The 18,238-nt window shown below is 40.1% G+C and overlaps 1 protein-coding gene across 5 annotated transcripts in view; it reads left to right on the top strand.

Moving 5' to 3' along the window:
- The window catches only part of LOC116984134 (small integral membrane protein 29-like), a 119,025-nt gene that overhangs the window by 44,834 nt on the left and 55,953 nt on the right, over window positions 1–18,238 (top strand). For 2 of the 5 annotated variants that reach the window (XM_033038240.1, XM_033038241.1), the window contains one exon: window positions 3,227–3,423. The exons of 2 other annotated variants lie outside the window; for them this stretch is intronic. The gene's annotated coding sequence lies outside the window, so the exon portion shown is untranslated. The remainder of the gene's footprint in view (window positions 1–3,226; window positions 3,424–18,238) is intronic. One more of the 5 variants, XM_033038243.1, reaches the window with a different exon arrangement.

The following is an 18,238-nucleotide window of genomic DNA, read 5'->3' as shown; positions in this document are numbered from 1 at the left end:
TGATTTTCCTTGTTACCTCCTGAAAGCATTCAATCATCTATATTGTATAGGAACAATAGTCAGAATGTAGAGTGTGTCTTGTGCCAATTGCCCAATATTTTAACATAGACAATATGGTATAATTTCAATATAACAATTGTTTAAAGTATTCCTGGGATGCAGCTATTATTGTCCAGACTGGGAGTTACAGGCCATCCCCAGTTGTTCCCGAGAGGTGGTGATGGGCCTTTTTGTCGAAATACATATTATGTCTTTTCAATATATTGCATATTTTTGGACAATGAGAGGTAAAAATATGACATTCACGATGAAAGGAATGGAAACTGTTCATTTGCAACATATAAAACATAGCCAAGGGACATTAAGTAATAAAGTCCTGTAGAGTGTAAAGTTTGTGGTGGGTTTTTGACTGTGTATTTGTGGGGGGCGGGGGGTGGGTGGGGGAAACTTTTAAATCTTTTCCTTGCACGGGGACCCGACCTTTTCCCTGTCGGGTCTCCGTTGCCGTTGGGGCCTAGCACCGTGGAACGGCCTCCAACCGGAACGACAGCTAAAGTCACGGAGCCTGCGGAGCTGCGGACCTACCATCGTAGAGCTGGCCATCTTCGGAGCGTGGAGAGCTGCGGTGGGGCGCTGCTGCGACCCGACTCCGGTGGATGATGACACCGGGAGCTCGCGGGTCCCCGGTGGGAGACTGCTTTGCGGGGCACCGGCAACGGCGACTTCTCCCGCTTGAATTGCGGGGTTGAGAGTGACCTGGAGCGGGGCCTTACATCGCCCGGCGCGGCTTTAAATGGCCGCGGACTTGCTAGCGCCTGCCGGGGCCTCCAATATCAAGACCCGGGGCAGGGCCTTACATCGCCCGACGCGGCTTTAAATGGCTGTGGACTTGCTAGCGCCCGCTGGAGGCTTTGACTTTGACTTCGGGAGAGGAATGGAGAGCAGGGGAGAGACAAGACTTTGCCTTCCATCACAGTGAGGAGGAGATTCACTGTGATGGATGTTTGTGTAAATTGTGTTGGTGTGTGTCTTGGTTCTTTTCTTGTATGGCTGCAGAAACCAAATTTCGTTTGAACTTCATGTGAGGTTCAAATGACAAATAAACGGTATTGTATTGTAAGTGGTCCCAAACCACTGCAGGAAACAATACTGGCTTGTATCGGAAGACAATGGACAATAGACAATAGGTGCAGGAGTAGGCCGTTCGGCCCTTCGAGCCAGCACCACCATTCAATGTGATCATGGCTGATCATCCCCAATCAGTACCCAGTTCCTGCCTTCTCCCCATATCCCTTGACTCCGCTATTTTTAGATCTGCAGATGCTGGTTTAAACCGAAGATAGACATAAAAAGCTGGAGTAACTCAGTGGGACAGGCGGCATCTCTGGCGAGAAGGGATGGGTGACGTTTTGGGTTGAGTCCCTTCTTCAGACTGGTTAGGGATAAGGGAAACGAGAGGTACAGACAATGATGTGCAGAGATAAAGAACAATGAATGAAAGATATGCAAAAAAGTAACGATGATAAAGGAAACAGGCCATTGTTAGCTGTTTGTAGGGTGAAAATGAGAAGCTAGTGCGACTTGGGTGGGGGAGGGATAGAGAGAGAGAGGGAATGCTGAGGCTACCTGAAGTGAGAGAAAACGATATTCATATCACCTGGCTGTAAGCTGCCAAAGCGAAATATGAGATGCTGTTCCTCCAATTTGCATTTAGCCTCACTCTGACAATGGAGGAGACCTAGGACAGAAAGGTCTGTGTAGGAATGGGATAGCAAATTAAAGTGTACGCCAACTGGGAGATCAGGTAGGTCAAGACAATACTGTCTTGGTTGGGTCGGGTGGTAACAGAGAGAACTTAACAAGGTACCATAGAGTTGAGAGATGGCAGGTAAATTCTGTTGGGCATTTTGAATAGATGAAAGATTTTGGAGAACAAGAATTGCTATCTTTCTTATAGTTGCAGTCACAAAATATGCCAATGTGTTTGATATAATCAGTTCTGCTGCTGCAGTATGGTGAAGTCTGGACAGCGGACCGGGGTTTGGTGAATTATGTGAGGTTAAAACATCCGATGACAATGAGCTGAAGAATCACTGGTCACAGTGGAAGGTGTGAAGCTGGCAAGTTCAGAATGAATGAGTGAATGTATGAATGAATGAATGAATGAATGAATGAATGAATGAATGAATGAATGAATGAATGAATGAATGAATGAATGAACGCTTTATGAATAAATACTTTATTGTCACATGTGACACGCCACAGTGAAATTCTTTGCTTGGGTATGCAAATAGTCACCACACAGAGGGCACTTACAAGTTACAAAGTACTCCCGTGCCATGTCCCCCTTTGTTCTCCCCCCTCCCCCTCCCCTTCCCCCTCCCTCACAGTGGTCCCCCCACACCGGATCATCCTTTGTTCCTTCCCCCGGCAGCGACGTCCTCACTTCCACATGGTCTGTCCTTGTCCGTCGGTCAGTGCCATCATCGACCGCCGCACCGACCTCTCTGGCCGCCTTGTTGGTGCCGACCCAGGGGACAGGAAAGGGACACAAAAGAAAGTAAATTGCCTACATCAGTGATCATCAAGGATGGATTGTGTATGGTCAGAAGTTGTGTTGGGATAGATTCTCATGTGAAGGTTGGATTTTCATGGAGAAGTTAAGTATTGAATGGAAACAAACTACAATGTTATGTAAATCAGGGGAGGAGACACTGAGGGAGCCGGGCAAAGAATTCCAACCTTTGAACTAATAGCTAACGGTAGGATAAATATAGCCTCAGAGATAAGTATTTCCTATTACCACACAAACCCATGCAATTGAAAAATGTATTGCTATGAGGAGCTAAAATAATCTGGTTTCGCTAGGAAAGTCACCGTTTGGTTGAAATGAGGCAAAGTGAATTAATTTTACCCAGAGCAGATCTGGTATATGTTTACCATTAAAACATATTAGTATGAATAATACTGCCAAAGGAGGACTAGGATTTGTAATAATTTGTGCACAAGTAGCTCTGAAAAGTGCAAGGTGCCGAGCAGAGGTCACAGTTGTTACAAGGCCAATTAAATTCTATATCGATGCATGGATGATGGAGCTATAGATGATTAATGAGCCCACTAATGAAAAGCCTTTTGTAAGGTAATAAAAGGTTACTAATATTGTAAATGAGGCCGGAGGAAGTGGAAAAATTGTTCCCATATTTTGTAATTTATTTTGTACATATAGACAAACACATTACACCAGCAGTGGAGAACAGAAGCAGCTGGGGACAGGAGGAGACCACTGTGCAGCAGGCTGGACCCAGAGGAAGCACTTCTCATATATCAGCTTCGTTGAGGTGTGTAAAGCGCCTGTGATTTAAAAAGGAAGCTAGCATTGAACTATATCATCTTCGGCAACTTCTACTGGTGCCCAAAACCAAGGTATGAACTGGATGGTTGCTTGCAATTGTTAAGTTCATTGTGACCTCAATTTTTATACTTCGTTGTTTCAGCCAACAACATCTAAAAATCTTTCAGGTGGTTAAGTATATTAGTATCAGGGAGGATAGTGAGACTTTGCTCACCATAAGGGACACTTTCGATTCCCCATATGGTTTTTAAGCAAAGCACAACAAAAGAATGCATTCCTTTACATACATTACAGGGTTCTCTAAAGTCTGCAGCAGCAGGCACTACAACCACATTATCTTGTAGGCTTTCTATCACCAATCTAGCATGTTTGTGCATGGAAGCATTTCCATTCCTTGAATGGATAGTTTGTTAGCAACTAAAAGCTGTCTGTCATGTAGTTGCATCCCCAGCTGCATGGCACAAGTAATGATTTATCCGTGCTGCACTAAATTTCTGTACCAAATCTACTCTAACTGGGCCCTCACTACATCCTTGGCCACAAGCATTGTTCATCCTATGAATACCCAGGTACAACAAGGGCGGCATATTGGGGAAGCGGTAGAGGCGCTGCCTTACAGCGCCAGAGACCCGGGCTCAATCTTGACTATGGGTGCTGTCTGTTCTCCCCGTGACTCTGTGGGTTTTCTCCGAGATGTTCAGTTTCCATCCACACTCCAAAGATGTACAGGTTTGTGGCTTAATTGGTTTGGCATAAATGTAAAATATTGCCTCTAGTGAGTGGAGGATAGTGTTAGTGTGCGAGGATTGCTGGTTGGCGCAGACTCGGTGGGCCGAAGGGCCTGTTTCCATGCTGTATCTCTAAACTAAACTAAGCATGAGAAAGACAGGGTCTAAGAGGCAGATACAGGCTGATATCGGTTACCCTAGCTGGTTAAGTGTCACTCTTAAGGGGACTTGTGGAATTGGTGGTTATGGTAGAGGCAGACAATAGACATGGGCCTCACCAATGGGCCGATGTTCTCTCTGGGAGATGCACCTCAGTACTCTTAATATTCTACTAAGTATAGAATAACTATACTATGATATTCTGATAAATCCAACCAAAATCAGCTTGAAATGCTCTTAGCAATATCATACAACTATGGTGGGTCTCACTTTGGTCTATATGGAGTTGACCCTTTGAGAATTGAAAAGCATTGATACCGTATAATCTGCTCCCATTTTTTGACTGTATATTTATCATATTTCAGATTCAGATGATATTCAGATATTTTATATACACAGTCCAGCGAAATCACTTATTGCATAAAACTCATAGCGTAAACTATACATTTTAATGATAAAAAATCAATATAACTAGTGTTTTTTTGTGCACCAAAGGTGCGGGCGCACACAAATAATAGACATGTGTCACGTAGCCGGAAAATAAAATAATGACTCCCTCCGGGAGTTTTGAATCTGTTTTGGAATTCTCGACATCCCTGATATTCTTGCACTGATCACATTTGGTCTTCTTGTACAATGCAGGGTAATTCTTCTTGAAAGCCTCAGATCTGGACCCTAGCAGAGACTGAATCTTCCAGTTCATCCAAAGTTTCATAAATGTCTTTGTACGAATGCAGTGTATTGCACATTTCTTGATTAAGCCTGTGGCAACTGAGGTACATTCAGGCTAGATGAAGTGGTTTGAATTTGTTCCAGTCCACTGACTCAAGGCAGTCCTAAAGTTTTTGTTTTTTTTAATTTTTTTATTTTTTTTTTATTTATTTTTTATTTTATTTTTTTTATTTTATTAGAAGTTAATACAATACAAAACAATACAGTGGCACCTAATTTTAGGTGCCAACTATGTCATACCGTAATCCATTCTATGTACAACCTCTAGTTTTATGTTATGAGTAGGCAAGACAAGAAAAAGAAAACAATAGAAAGGGGAAAGAGTGGAAAAATAGATGGTAGAGAGTAGAAAAATGTGAAGTGTGGATATAAAAAATAAAAATAAATAAATAAAATAAAAAAGAAAAGGTGGAAAGTAGAGATAGAAGAAAAGGCCCCTTAAAAGAGAATTTTTCAAATCTATATTCGGAGATGTAGATCTATCCACGTCATGAACTGAAATCAGCAATCCTTATGGTACCGCTGCATCACATGATTCCAAAAAGTCGATGAAAGGAGACCAACTCCTTAAGAATTGGTCATATTTATCTATTAGTCGGAGTCTCATTTCTTCAAGGCGTGCTATGTCCATCATATTCCTAATCCACATTTTAACAGTTGGTATGGTTGTATTTTTCCAAAATTTAAGTATCAATTTCTTTCCAATTATTAACCCATAATTAAAAAAAACATTTTGGTCTTTATTTAAATTGGTATCTTCTCCTATTATTCCAAATATAATCCATTCCATTTTGGGTTCTATTCTTGACTTGAAGAGCTTTGTAAATATATCAAATATATCACTCCAAAATTTATTCAACTTTGTACATCCTACAAATGAATGTGTTAAATTAGCGTTTTGAAACAAACATTTATCGCATCTGGGAGAGACGTTTGGATAAAATTTATTCAACCTCGTTTTTGAATAATATAGTCTATGTAATAATTTGAATTGAATTAAATTATGTCTTGTATTAATAGAACAGTTATGTGTATTCATCAAATACTTTTTCCCATCTATCCTTCGAGATCTTTATCATTAGCTCATGTTCCCAATCTTCTCTTAGTGCTTCTGTTGAGGGTGATTCTCTATCTAATATATTATTATAAAAGTATGAAATTAATTTTTGTGAATCAGCCTTAATATTCATTGCTTCTTCTAAAGGGTCTAAAAATATAGTTTGAAATCTATGTATATATTTCTTCATAAAGTCACATACCTGTATATATTTAAAATATTGATTATCCTTCAATTTAAATTTTAATTTTAATTGTTGAAATGATAACAGTTTACCCAATTCATACATATCCCCTACTTTCCTAATCCCCAGTCTATCCCATTGTTGATATGTGTTGTCGATGAGAGAAGGTTTGAATGCGGGGTTGTTCAATAGTGGGGTTAGTACTGATAAATTATTTAATTTCAAGGATACTTTTATTTGTTTCCAAATTCCTATTATATTGTGAATAATTGGGTTCTTCTTGTATATTATACTATTCAATTTTATCGGTGAGAGCAGGATCGTTCCTATATCGTGCGGATAGCACTCCTCTTTCTCCATTCTTATCCACTCCAACTGCTGAGTGGAACTATCCAGCCAGTACATTATGTTCTTAATATGCACTGCCCAGTAGTAATACATAAAGTTAGGTAATGATTAACTAAGATAAACTAAGCATGAGAAAGACAGGGTCTAAGAGGCAGATACAGGCTGATATCGGTTACCCTAGCTGGTTAAGTGTCACTCTTAAGGGGACTTGTGGAATTGGTGGTTATGGTAGAGGCAGACAATAGACATGGGCCTCACCAATGGGCCGATGTTCTCTCTGGGAGATGCACCTCAGTACTCTTAATATTCTACTAAGTATAGAATAACTATACTATGATATTCTGATAAATCCAACCAAAATCAGCTTGAAATGCTCTTAGCAATATCATACAACTATGGTGGGTCTCACTTTGGTCTATATGGAGTTGACCCTTTGAGAATTGAAAAGCATTGATACCGTATAATCTGCTCCCATTTTTTGACTGTATATTTATCATATTTCAGATTCAGATGATATTCAGATATTTTATATACACAGTCCAGCGAAATCACTTATTGCATAAAACTCATAGCGTAAACTATACATTTTAATGATAAAAAATCAATATAACTAGTGTTTTTTTGTGCACCAAAGGTGCGGGCGCACACAAATAATAGACATGTGTCACGTAGCCGGAAAATAAAATAATGACTCCCTCCGGGAGTTTTGAATCTGTTTTGGAATTCTCGACATCCCTGATATTCTTGCACTGATCACATTTGGTCTTCTTGTACAATGCAGGGTAATTCTTCTTGAAAGCCTCAGATCTGGACCCTAGCAGAGACTGAATCTTCCAGTTCATCCAAAGTTTCATAAATGTCTTTGTACGAATGCAGTGTATTGCACATTTCTTGATTAAGCCTGTGGCAACTGAGGTACATTCAGGCTAGATGAAGTGGTTTGAATTTGTTCCAGTCCACTGACTCAAGGCAGTCCTAAAGTTGACCCTCAGTTCTCTTAGACCGCTGTTTTATTATTGTCTTTGTTGGTGCCTTGAGTGTTAATCTCTATCTGCAAACTGGCAGGGACAGATGATCTGACTGGCTGCAACGAGGGCAAGCGATGGAACAATAGGCGTACTGCAATAGGTCTTAACTCAAGTTGAAAAAGGGGTTTTCCATGCTCAATCACTGTGTACGTATTTCCTTAGAGGCTGCCCCTTTTACCTAATACCTGGTCTATGTCCATCACCCTCAACAATGTACAGCCTTGGATTCAACATTTCCATTCTCTACAGCAGTGCAAGTATATGAACTTACCCTCTGGCAAAATGGCACCTGTGGATTTTCCAAAGTGCTTTACACTAATTAAGTATTTTTGATGTGACGACTATGTAGAAAATGGCAGCAGACAATTTGCACAGAACAAGGTCCCATTAACAGTAATGAGGTACAAGACCAAACATCTGTTTATTTTTCGGTGATGTTAGTAGAAGGATAAATATTGAGAAAGCTATCCTGTGGTGCTTCAAGTCACACCCTGGAATTTTTACCAAGCATTTTATCTACTCTATCCAGGCCTTAGAATTTTTTCTACACCTCAATTAAACATCACAGCAACTTCCTCTCTTCCAAAGAAAGCACAGCCAGTCTATTGAACTGTTGTCAAAGTTATCCCTAGTGCAGCATTCCTTAAAAAAACAAACACAATTATTGCAGTGTTCTCTTGCTTACCAGTTTTAATGCTTTAAGTGTTGAATTTTTGACTAATTTTATTATCTTTCTTGATGTTCTAAACCATTTTACAAAAAAAATCCATATGGAGAAATATACATTTTTGTTCTGCACAGTAATTTTAACTGTTTTATTTTTGATTATCTATTTCAAATGTGTGGTGTCCTTATTTTTTACATCTTGGGGAAACACATTGTACTTGGCAGGGATGTTGCTACAATTTCAGGGAATTAGGAATGGGGAGATTGCAGACTGCCCAGGTTTGTGTGTTATTTCATGCATTGGTTTGCATTTATTTCCTCCTTACTTCCTCATTTTCACTCGTGTGGGCATAAAATGCAATATATGAAACCGTGTGATAACTTGCCAGAAAAACAATTTGAAGACATACACGCAACCTTCCAGAATACGTTTTTTCCCAATGGGAGTTTAACAGACTAATATTCAAAAACAGACACAATGCGTGGAGCAACTAAGCAGGTCAGGGAGCATCTTTAGAGAACATGGATAGTGACGTTTCAGATCGGAACCCATCTTCCCTGGGTCAAGAAGAAGGGCCCAGACCCAAAATATTACCTTATCCATGTTCTCTAGAGATGCTGCCTGACCCACTGAGTTACTCCGGCAATTCATGTTGTATTTTTTGTACACCTACATTACAGTTCCTTGTGTCTTCAGACAAATATTCAATTTCTTTAAGCATTCCAAGGCAATTTGGGATGTTTGGTGTATATAGGCTGTGGTTAATTAGTGAATTCCAGAACGTGAGCATTTCAGAAAATCTAACATGCATACAAACAGGATTAAATATTCTTTCTCTCTTTTTATCACCTGTGCACTCTCTCTCCTCTCCTCCATATCCATGTAACCACTTTACCTTTTCCCCCTCTCCTTCAACCATTGATGTCTTACTTCCACCCTTTTCATTTATGTCTTCTCGTCAATGTCTGGTATTGCATTGCATTAGATAAATGGACATTATGCCCACTGTTTAAAGTTGGGCTACAGTGTATTAAAGGATCAGTGCTTTATATTCTGCATTCATTTGGGCAGAGCAGCCATGATGTTCCCCACTTGGGAAAATAACCGAGTTGGCCAATGTATAGGTTTTCTTGTTTCTAAAAGTTCTGAGTTGGTTAGTGTCGGCCTACCTGAGGCCAATCAACTAATTCCATTAAGCTTGATCTGTTCTATAATGAACTAAATTAGAAAAATCTGGGTGAGATTAAAAAAAAGGAAGCTGTAGCTGATGAGGATGAGATAGTCTGGTTGATCAAAATCAGACAATGAACATGGCTGCGTTTTGATGCGGAAGCATTAACGGCCCAGTGACAGACCTTTGCATTAACCTGGAGTATAAGTGAAAGCTGTGATGAAGGAGGCATCAACTAAATTATATTTTAGCAATCATGTCACTTACACTGGTTGCAAACGGGGAACAAAGCTTCTTAATAGTCAAGGAATGCCAATAGTAAATGTACAGCTCAGGGGCAGTGTGCCTTTTAGAGCCCATTGAGGATGATACACCCATGGCACGGCTATACTTTCTGTTTAAACACCTTTGGTTGCTCCTTTTCCCTTAAAAAATGCAGTCATTACTAATGACACAATGCAATTGATTGTGTCATTTGGATTCTATACGTAAGAACCCTGGAAATGAAATGCTTAGAGATCCATACATAGCCATTAAACTCATAAATTTTTATAAACATAAAGTTGAAGGTAGACAAGAAAGCTGGAGAAACTCAGCGACTGAGGCAGCATCTATGGAGCGAAGGAATAGGCGACGTTTCGGGTCGAGACCCTTCTTCATCCTTTTAAACATAAACAAAAAGTTGTTAATTAATCACGTTTGCAGCCTGCTATCCTGTTACTGTCAGACCTATACAAAGGGCATTTAGTGTTATTGATCCTTAACTGGCCTTTTTAAATATCCTGGGCATCCACTGAGCAATTCAAAACTTGAACTGTTTATAGTTTATCACTTTTTAGGATAATAAGATGGAGATAATACAGACTGCTCCTGGGTAACGAATGGGTTCTGCTTTTACAAATGTCCAAAAATTAATTTTGTCCATGTCAGAAAATACACGTATAAAATCACTCAATTTGGTCATCGTTATTCCACAGTATTGTAATGAATGGCTTTAAAAGCATTAAAAATCAATAAGAAAGAACAATTATTAAAAGTGAAGAGAGAGAGGGAACTAGCTCTGCCATGTGTTATATGCACATACGTTGGACCCCTGAATTTAATAATATGGGAGCTCGTTCATATGTATGACTGGGTGTCCATATGTCAAGCTTTTGCAATGATGCGTTTGCAGCTGCATTACAAGTGATTCCTGCTAGGTGGCAGTAAAGCCATTCAATGGTACCGATTGCATTTTAATATGATTATACATAATTTCCAACTTGACAGTGTTGATGGGAAGTCCACTGCCATTTCTAATCACGATTCGTTTATATAAAAGTGCAATTGTAACTCCATTAACATTTATTAAGTAAATTTGAGAATTTTGTAAACCGGGTACCTAAATTTTATTCTAGTTTCTGACTTCTCATAAAAGTGTCTATATATTATGTTTCCATGAGTAAATCTATTGGTGACACTAGAGGTTCTGTACCTTTCCTAAAGCAATAACAAAAGTAAGATTTATAACCAGAGAAAGAGCCATTTTTTTGAAAATGATCTGTGAAACGTTGTCCAATATGAACCATGAACCCGTTGTTTATTTCCATCTACTGGAGTAATCACATCCAAGGTTAAAAGGCTTCAATTTTAAAGAGTAGTTGAGTGCATAATCTCTGCATTTATGATCAACTGAAAAGGATACATTTTGTTTTTAATGTCATGAATTTAATGTAGAATTCTTAATAAGATGAGGAAGATGCAATATTATATCCAGTTTCTTTTGAAGAAATGGACTGTTTTCAATTTATGGGATACTGCCCACATGTGATTACTCAAGCCTTGTACAGAGTGACTGTGGTTGCAAGCAGTTCATTTCACACATTGAAAAACATTGAGTTCTAAGAAGAATGTAGTCATAATTATGTACTGCAATTTAACTATGGCAAACATCTGTGCCAAAAATAAAGCTGTACGGGAGTTGACTCTTTCACTTTAGATTATTTCCTTACTAAATGACATAGAATTCACAATATAGTAACACAATTAATTGATATTTACCATCCGCATGCCTCCACATTAATTCCCTCACATGCCTTGTCTCCTCTATATTTGCGTATCCTGTCCCCACCATTTTAATAGTTGATACGCTAAATGCTTCAATCAGTATTTCCAACAGCGCACTGCAAAACCTTACTAGTTAATTCTCTGCTAACTGTGCTAAATTTCATAGTTAATATTGGATACTCATCCCTTTGTTCTCGACAAATGGAGAAAGTCTAAGGTAGGTTTTCATCTTGCAATCAATCCCTGTGTGTACAATGATTGATGCTACAAATTAACACACCCATTATGGAAACCACAAAGTTTACACTTCACTTATTTGAACAAGTCTCTTACTCTTCTGTGCCTCATGATTAAATAATTTTAATATTACCTATCAAATCGCTTAAACGCTTTGCCTATCCTAATGAAAATAGCCTTGGTTTTTCAATTATCATTTAACTCTCTTCTATTATGTTTGGCAGTCTCCTAATAAATCTATGTTTAGATTTAATTTAGAGGGGAGATACAGCATAGAAATAGAATCTTCAGCCCAATGAGTCCTTGCCGATCACCACACACTAGGGTTGTAGGTTATCCCACTTTCTCATCCACTCCTTGCTCACTGGAGGCAAGTTACAGCTTCTAATTAACCTCCAAGTGTGCACGTCTCTAGGATATGGGAAGAAACTGAAGAACCCAGAGGAAACCCACGCAGTCACAGAGAGAATGTGTAAACTCCACACAGACAGCACCCAAGGTCATGATTGAACCTGTGTCTCTGGCAGCTCTACCAACTCCACCACTGTGCTGCCCTTAATTATTTGCTCAGTTATAATTGTATGCCCAATTTCTTTCAAATCTTAGCATTTGTAATTTATTTATTCTCTTCCTGAAACAAAAACAGAAATTTGTTGATTTGAGATGCTACTCAACTTCAGTCCACAACTCCCTATGCTGATCCACATTACTCCATCCCTAGAAAACAAAAAAACTTGGAAATGTTGAAAGAAAATACAGATCAGTTAGGTTAGAGAAACAGTTAACATTTTAAGTTGGAGATCTTTTGTTAACTCACTTCCTATTTCATGAATGCTGTTTAATTGCTGTGTTTCCAGCATTTTCTGATTTTATTACCCACTTCCTTCCCAAACTTTATTTACAACAAATTTACTTAACATTACTCATTGCCACTGTTTTACCCATTTTAGCAATTTAACTATTTTCATTAGGTCCTCAGAATTATTCAAAATGCCTCTTTTAATAACTTCTGCACATTTCGATACCGATTCTTCACATCTATTTTTATCGTTGCTAAAATATATAAAACAGAAGTGTTTATTGAGAAGAATGCTGTGCAATACTTCGACATAGTTTCAACTACCAAGAGTCTGTATTAATTACCTAATTTGTTTCCTTCCCTTCTATCAAGTTTGTAAATGAAGTTTTCTTCCTGCAATCTAATTTCACAGTATCAGACCTTCTCAAACACATCCTTCAGTGACATTTCAAATCATGTTAGCGATGGCCCCCATCCATTGACCATATTGATTACCTCAAAGAACATTCACTAGTTTTGTATAGGTAGGAACTGCAGTTGCTGGTTTAATCCGAAGATAGACACAAAAAGCTGAAGGTACTCAGTGGGACAGGCAGCATCTCTGGAGAGGAGGAGTGGGTGACGTTTCGGGTCAAGATCTTTCTTCAGACGCCCATTCCTTCTCTATCTTCATTAATTTTGCGATACTTTTATATCTTGTTGAACGAAGAACAACAACACTGAGTTATTCCACTGAGAAATAACTCTTGCTAAAACAGCTTCTTGATCGTGGAAAACAATGTTATTGATATGGCGAGTATTTTATAGATTCAGTTCCGTTATAATTCTCCTCCTTTAATCCCGTGTGCATCTTCCAATCCTTATTTAGCTTCCCAGAAAATATTCAGAAGGTTATATAAAATGAGTGATTTTAACTTTCTGATTTGCTGAATAGCTCTGCTGAAGTGGCAGCCTCCACGAGCAATGCCAGTACATCTATGGCTGTCATCTAATTGCAGATCACATCAGAAAAGTGCAACGGTTATCAACAAACATCCTTTAATCTTTGTGAGTAGTGATAATGTCCCCTTGCGGCTGACCAGAAAACCTGGTAACTTTGTCTCTAGTTTCTTTTTTTTTGAGGATGTAACAAGTAAAATGGATGAAGGGGAGCTAGTGGATGTAGTGTATCTAGACTTTCAGAAAGCCTTTGATAAGGTCTCGCATGGGAGACTGGTGACTAAAATGAGAGCACATGGTATTGGGGGTAGGGTGTTGACATGGATTGAAAATTGGTTGGCAGACAGGAAGCAAAGAGTAGTGGGAACGGGTCCTTTTCAGAATGGCAGGCAGTGGTGAATGGAGTGCCGCAAGGCTCGGTGTTGGGACGGCAACTGTGTACCATATATATTAATGATTTGGAAGAGGGAATTAGGAGCAACACTAGCAAGTTTGTGAATGACACAAAGCTGAGTGGCAGTGTGAACTGTGAAGAGGATGTTAGGAGGTTGCAGGGTGACCTGGACAGGTTGAGTGAGTGGGCAGATGTGTGGCAGATGCAGTATAATATAGATAAATGTGAGGTTATCCACTTTGGTGGCAAAAACTAGGGGGCAGATTATTATCTTAATATGTTAGGTGAGGTAAGGGGGAGGTACAGTGAGACCTGGGCATCCTTGTACACCAGTCACTGAAAGTTGGTGTGCAGGTACAGCAGGCAGTGAAGAAAGCTAATGGAATGTTGGCCTCATAATAAGAGGATTTCAGTATAGGAGTAAAGAGGTTCTTCTGCAGTTGTACAGGGCTCTGGTAAGACCACATCTGGAGTATTGTGTACAGTTTTGGTCTCCTAATTTGAGGAAGGACATCCTTGTGATTGAGGCAGTGCAGATTAGGTTCATGAGATTGATCCCTGGGATGGTGGGACTGTCATATGAGGAAAGATTGGAAAGACTAGGCTTGTATTCACTGGAGTTTAGAAGGATGAGGGGGCATCTTATAGAAACATATACAATGATAAAAAGACTGGACAAGCTAGATGCAGGAAAAATGTTCCCAATGTTGGGTGAGTCCAGAACCAGGGGCCACAGTCTTAGAATAAAGGAGGGGCCATTGAAGACTGAGGTGAGACAAAACTTTTTCACCCAGAGAGTTGTGAATTTGTGGAATTCCCTGCCACAGAGGGCAGTGGAGGCCAAATCACTGGATGGATTTAAGACAGAGTTAGATAGAGCTCTAGGGGCTAGTGGAATCAAGGGATATGGGGAGAAGGCAGGCACGGTTATTGATTGGGGACAATCAGCCATGATCACAATGAATGGCGGTGCTGGCTTGAAGGGCCTCCTTCTGCACTTATTTTCTATGTTTCCATGTTTCTATGTTTCAAGTGGACAGAATAGCAGTAAATATTAGAGACACTCAGCTGGTCAGGCAGTGTCAGATGGAAAAGCAAAACAGAGTTAACAAATCAGGTCAAAGATCTTTCAGCAGAACTGGAAATGTGAGAAAACAATTTATGTTCCAGTTCTGATGAAGGGTTTTCAACCTGATTCATTAACTCTGCTTTCACAGATTATGCCTGACCCATTTTCTAGCATTTTCTGTTCATATTTCAGATTTCCAGCAATTCCAGTATTTATCATGTACTTGGCTAAGATTTAAAACAAAATTGATTGATATGATACTCTTTCGATTGCAGAAATCACAAGTAATGAGTTCACGTTCTCTGCCATAACTTACATAAAGTTATAATTTCAAAAAATGAGGTTCCCACACAACAATCTGAACATCTCTTGATTCTAATTATGAGCAGGCTACCTTCAATGACTGCAGGTCTGTATTTCATCCTTTACCCAAGGAGTAAGATCAGAGTAACTGTAGCATGGAAAATTATAATGAAAAGTAATTGGAGAAAGTATGGAAATGCACTGCAAAATACTCACCCGACTTTTCACCTCCTCAATGTAACATAATGAGCACTGAAATGTGTAGGAAGGAACTGCTGATGCTGCTTATTTTACACTGCAGTTAGACACAAAATGCTGCAGAGAAGGGTCTCGACCTGAAACATTACCCATTCCTTCTATCCAGAGATGCTGCCTATCCCGCTGAGTTACTCCAGCATTTTGTGTCCATCTTCTATAATGAGCACTGAACACAATACACTAAATTCAGAAGAAATGTGAGTATTGCCACGAAAGGAGTGTATAGGTCCCTGGATAATGAGAAGGAAAGAGGATGTGTATTGTTTTCCTGGGTTGCATAGGAAGTTAACATGAGAAGGGGAGTAGGTGCCCTTGGAGATGAAGAGTTCAACAGGGAGCCACCAATGACAATATCCCTTCAAGATACTGCAAGATGCGGGAAGGAAAAATATGTTTAGTTTTGTTACCGAGCCACAGTGAGAAGCTTTTGTTTGGGTGTTATCCAGTCAAAGAAAAGACTCTGCATGAGTACATTCAAGCCGTCTGCAGTGCACAGACAAAGGGTACAACATCTAGTGCAAAAATATAACATTGAAGTCCGATTAGAAATAGTTCAAGGGTCTCCTCTAAGGTAGATGGGAGGCCAGGACTGCAATCTAGCTGCTGTCTGGTGGGTATTATTTCACGTGAAAGTGGTGGAAAAGATGAAAAGTTAATGATGCCGGCTGGTAGGTTGGCAGGTGCAGACCGGGAGAATCCATTTCCTTTCTCGGTGTGGGGGGAGAGGGGATGAGACCAGAAGTGTATGAAAAGAAGCATATGCTGTTTTGAGATCCGTCAACTGAGGTGAAGAGAAAGCCACAGTTGTGGACAAAGGAAGGCATCTTAGAAGTGTGGATATGAAAAGTTTGGCCATCAGAACAGATGTGACAGAGCCAGAGAAACCAGCAGAAACTAGTGAACCCTCGGAAAGCGCAGGGACCTGATGGCATACCCGGTTGTGTTCTAAAAATCTGTGCGGACCAACTGGCTGGAGTTTTTACGGACATTTTCAACCTCACTTCTGAGGTTTGAGGTTCCCACCTGCTTTAAAAGGGCATCAATTATAGAAGAGTAAGGTGACATGCCTCAATGACTATCGACCTGTGGCACTAACGTCGGTTGTGATGAAGTGCTTTGAGAGGTTGATCATGGCGCAAATCAACTCCTACCTCGACAAAAACCTGGACCCACTGCAGTTCGTTTACCGCCCCAACAGATCAACGGTGGATGCGATCTCACTGGCTCTGGGCCTCTTGGACAACAAAAACTCATGTCAGGCTGTTATTCATTGACTACAGCTTGGCATTTAATACAATAATCCCCTCCAAGCTGGTTACCAAACTCTCAGAACTGGGTCTTTGCGCATCCCTCTGCAATTGGATCCTCGATTTCCTCATTCACAGACCACAGTCTGTCCGTATTGGTAGAAATGTGTCAGCCTCGATAACAATCATCATGGGAGCACCTCAAGGCTGCGTGCTCAGCCCCCTGCTGTGCTCATTCTATACTCATGACTGCGTAGTGTACTCATAGTGCGAACTCCATCATCAAGTTCGCTGACGACACCACTGTTGTGTGGGACGTATCACTGATGGAGATGAGTCAGAGTATAGAAGTGAGATCGACCGTTTGACCAAATGGTGCAGGCACAATAACCTGGCTCTCAACACCAGCAAAACCAAGGAATTGATTGTGGACTTTGGAAGGGGTAGGATGGGGACCCACAGTCCCGTTTATATCTACGGGTTGATGGTGGAGAGGGTCAAGATTCCTGGGCGTGCACATCTCTGGAGATCTCTCCTGGTCCGAGAACACTGATGCAATTATAAAGAAAGCACATCAGCACCTCTACTTCCTGAGAAGTTTACGGAGAGTCGGTTTGTCAAGGAGGACTCTCTCGAACTTCTACAGGTGCACAGTAGAGAGCATGCTGACCGGTTGTATCGTGGCTTGGTTCGGTAACTTGAGCGCCCAGGAGCAGAAAAGACTGCAAAAAGTTGTAAACACTGGCCAGTCTATCATCGGTTCTGACCTCCCTACCATTGAGGGGATTCGCTGCCTCAAACAGGCTGTCAGCATCATCAAGGACCCACACCATCCTGGCCACCCACTGATCTCCCCGCTGCCTTCAGGTAGAATGTACAGGAGCCTGAAGTCTGCAACATCCAGGTTCAGGAACAGCTTCTTCCCCACAGCCATCAGGCTATTAAACTCAACTGAAACAAAACTCTGAACATTAATAGCCCATTGCACTTTATCTGCTTATTTATGTGTATATATATATATTCAATGGTATATGGTCACACTGATCTGTTCTGTATTTATTTATGCCTACTATATTCTGTTGTGCTGAAGCAAAGCAAGAATTTCATTGTCCTATCTGGGACACATGACTATAAACTGTCTTAAATATCCTATCTCTCCTAATCCAGAGGCACTGCAATTATAATCCGTAAGGCCATACCATTTAAACATAAAAACACCATTGCAGACAAAGAGGGGAGGTATGTCATAGTCTGGGGAGATACATTCTACCCCACTTACCATGGTAAATATTTATGCTCCTAACTTTGACAACCCACAATTTTTAAATAAAATCTTGAATATAATTTCTGAGTCCACTCAGCAAAATGTAATAATTGGGGGAGATTTCAATTGCATTTTGAATCACTGCCTCGATAAATCTGCTCAACAAAAGAGACATAATACAAAATCAAAATCCAGTGAACTTTTAAATACGTATATAAAAAAAACAAATATAACAGACGTATGGAGGATTGCAAAC

This window comes from Amblyraja radiata, chromosome 19 (assembly GCF_010909765.2).
Source record: "Amblyraja radiata isolate CabotCenter1 chromosome 19, sAmbRad1.1.pri, whole genome shotgun sequence".
Lineage (NCBI taxonomy): Eukaryota > Metazoa > Chordata > Chondrichthyes > Rajiformes > Rajidae > Amblyraja > Amblyraja radiata.
Note: the sequence above shows the minus strand (reverse complement) of the source record. Positions and strands in the feature narration are given on the sequence as shown.